Below are 3,688 nucleotides of genomic sequence, written 5' to 3' on the forward strand. Positions count from 1 at the left end.
GCCTCCAGAAACTACAATCCCCAGAGTGCATTGCGCGCCCACGGTGCGGGACCTGTGCTTCCGGCATACGATGTACACGCTGGGAAACGTAGTCTTCACTGTAAGCCAGCGCCTGTAAAATTATAGTTTCTTACACATTATGGAAGGTCCCGGGGTTTGAAGCCTCCAGAAGTTTTCCGTGAAGTTGCCACTTTCTAGCTTACTTGTATAGAGATAACATCTCTGTGGTCGTTGGAAAATACAACATTCACCAAAACTTTATAGATAAAAAATTGCTGAATCCAAAGCCTCGAGACATCTGTGCCCTTTTGGAAATCAGTGGAAAATACGCGTGAGGAGAAAAAGTAACATGTTCAAGATGACAGAAAAATCCCTGAATCTTCTGCCAAACTTCTCTGCCCAAACACTATATTATCAGCTTTGCAAAATATGATCTACTGGTTTCTATTTCCTAACTCAAATTTACTGTCTCTCTCTTACTGACCCTCCTTCTGGTGTCTATTTTTGCATATGTAAAACGGGACTCTTAAAAGTGTCTATCACACCTATCATACCAGCGCTGGAAGGCTGAGGCAAAAGGCTCCTAAGTTTGAGGCCACCCTGAACTGCGTAGCAAGTTCAAGCAAGGCTGGCTTGGACTACATAGTGAGACTTTGCCAAAAACAAAACAAAACAATTTTAAAAGTGCCTATCATAAGAGTGATATGAGATATAATTGCAATAACTTTTGCACAATGCCTGTGCTTATTATGCCTCTCATAAAAGGAAAAATAAGACGAGGAAGAAGATGAGGAACAGTGAAAGGCCACAAGCCATGATTACAAATCACCCTACCACTGGTTGTTCAACTTGCTTCACCTCTCAGTTTCCTCATCCATAGAATGAAGAAATCACTAAAATCCCTTCCAGGTTTATAGTCTGATTGTGCTCTTTTCCTATGCTTTTCTTGTTCCCTCCTACTCTGCAAAATTCTTCTGAAATCTGTCTCTTAGGCTGTGGTAATAATGTCCCAATTATTATTGATATAGGAAGTAAGTATTGATCTGCTAGATGTCAGATGTGCCAAGTTCATGTCCCCCAAATATCAAAGAATGAATTCCAAGAGAAAAGGAAGTTAGGAAAGGTTTTTTAAGAGAAAGCTCCTGAGAAACAGGAGAAGGATGTGTGGCCACTGAGGCTCTTTGTCAGGGATAATTTGTACAGCAAAATCACAACGAGGGTAAAACATGGATCAGACTACAATCAACCTATAAGATTACAAGTATAGCAGCTTAGCTTATATTGATCCAATAGGGAAATGAGTCATATAACAAGGGTACATGGAAAGATCAAAGGAGTTCTTAGAAAGGGAGGGGAATATGGGTCCAGGTGTTTTGGTCACCCACCTGTGTCTGATGCCTATCTGGGTCCACTGGTGCTAATTACAGCATAATCTCAAGTTGCTGTTTGTCTCCAGGGAGATATGCAGGCCTATCTATTGCTTTTCCATGGTGAGGGCTGGCTCTTTTCAGATTCACCTCTAGCCACAGTTCTGATGTCTTTATTTTTTGTGCTGACTTCCTTGAAGGTGTTGTGCCCAGATCGCGATGTCCCAAAGACCACCAGGAGACCGTTTCCGATGTAAGCACACGAGGGTCGTTTATTCAAGCTTAAGCAGGGACTCTCAATTGTCACCGACGCAGCGGATCGAGATTGAGAGCCCCGAGCCTCGAAACTAGCAGGGTTTTTATTGAGTATACATCAAGCTTTGGTTGTTAGTAGCCAGGTGATTGGTTAATGCTAAATACATATGAAGTGTAGGGTTTTGATTGGTTAGGCTCGGGGGGGGGTTAAGGGGGTTACGTATAGATTTTTGCAAGGGAGAAGGGGGCAAAGGTTAGGGGTCGACTGTCATAAGCTGATGGTTAGCAGGTCCACTGACTAATGGTCACATCTATCTTTTGTGGGCAGTTAGCCATTAACTGTTTACCTTATAGGTAGTGTGTCCGGAATGTCCTTCCTGAGTACACAGATGGCTGGGTAATAAACTTAGGAATTTTGAGTGGATAAGCACAAATTTGAGAGAACAAAGGAGACAGCTCCAAAATGGAGTCACTCTGAGAGAACAAAGGAGACAGCTCCAAAATGGAGTCACTCTGGCTCCACATTCCCCCCTTCTCAGGGTGCTGTAGAGGGCCAATCATGGGCCTCTGGGGGTTAATTTTGTCAAATCAATAGGTATTGGCTGGTATTGGGACCTGAGTACCATTAACTGAACAGCGTTAATTCGCTTTTTAATGAACGAAACTAGTCTATTAAGTATGCAAGGTCCAAAGGTTAATAGTAGCAACACGATAAGCAAGGGGCCCAACAGGGTAGAAATTAGGGTAGTGAGCCAAGGGGAAGAATTAAACCAAGATTCGAACCAGGTTTGAGATTGTTCTCTTTCTTGTTTACGTTTGGCGATGTCTTCTCTAACTTTAGCCATGGATTCTTTGACTACTCCTGAATGATCTATATAGAAACAGCATTTTTTACCTAGTGCAACACAGAGTCCTCCTTGTTGAAGGAAAATTAAGTCCAGCCCCCTTCGGTTTTGGAGGACTACCTCTGCTAGTGAAGTTAAAGACTCTTGGAGGTGGGAGATGGAGCTTTTTAGCCTTTCAATATCTATATCTATGGCTGTCCTTAAATCATTATAATATTTATTGTGTATTAGTAGCGATGAAACTCCCGTTCCTGTCCCAGCTAGTCCTAATCCTAAGAGAACGGTCAAAGTAATGGCCGTTACAGGTTCTCGCTTAACTCTGACCTGGGTTTCAGCCAGGCGGCTGGGGATGTCTTTTTCTGAGTGATATAACAACCGGGGGACTAATTGTACAAGTACACAGAAATCTCTTGTTTGTTTTAACACTAGCCCATGTACACAAGGGGTAAGTCCAGAGGAACAGGCCCACCATCCATCATAAGGGGGAATGAGATATTTAGGCCTAGGTCTAAGGACGATTTTGTTACAAAGGTGTTGGTGGGAGGCCGGGACACTGCCGACACAAGTTCCTTGCCCAGTTACTGATTGTAGGGTCAGCCTAGCTGTCCCTTTTTGTTGCCATCTACATTGAGTCGGGCTGTCTGACTTAGTGAAATTGTCTAGATAAGCTACTGCTTTATAGTATGGGGGCTTAGTATCATAACATAGCCAGCAGGACTGAGTGAGGTCTGGCCTAGATGTATTTAGGGCTTTAAAGGTGTGAACCATCAGTTCCCAAAGGGGGTCCTGGTCCCGGTTATGATCGACTTTATCAATCTGGGTGATCATTTGAATCAAGGGCGGGGATGTGGAAGCGGAGGTTAAGTCTGATGGCCGTACGGAGGCGTTTGGTTTTGGTGACATAGGCGAGCTTTTTGGGGGAGGGGGCTTAATAGGTCTGAAAGGGGCTATTGGAGCTAGCGCCAAGTTTGGCCCTATTAATTGGGGAGACCCTATGGTGAGCGGCTCTGCCTTCAGTTTTATAGTGAATAACAACCCGGTATCATAACCATCTTGATATAGACGGAGTCCCCAAGTCTGGCCTGTTTTTCATTTAGTGTACCTTTTACCTGAATCCGTGAATGAAAGTCTGACCGGGTTACAGAGGAACCCGGTACAGGGGCCACTAAGAACTAAGAAATTACCACCCTTTTGATTTGTCTGCAGGCCAGGGGGCCCAGG

The sequence above is a fragment of the Heterocephalus glaber genome, unplaced genomic scaffold, assembly GCF_053883595.1.
Source record: "Heterocephalus glaber isolate CG9 unplaced genomic scaffold, H.glaber_assembly_v1.0 deba00000943, whole genome shotgun sequence".
NCBI lineage: Eukaryota > Metazoa > Chordata > Mammalia > Rodentia > Bathyergidae > Heterocephalus > Heterocephalus glaber.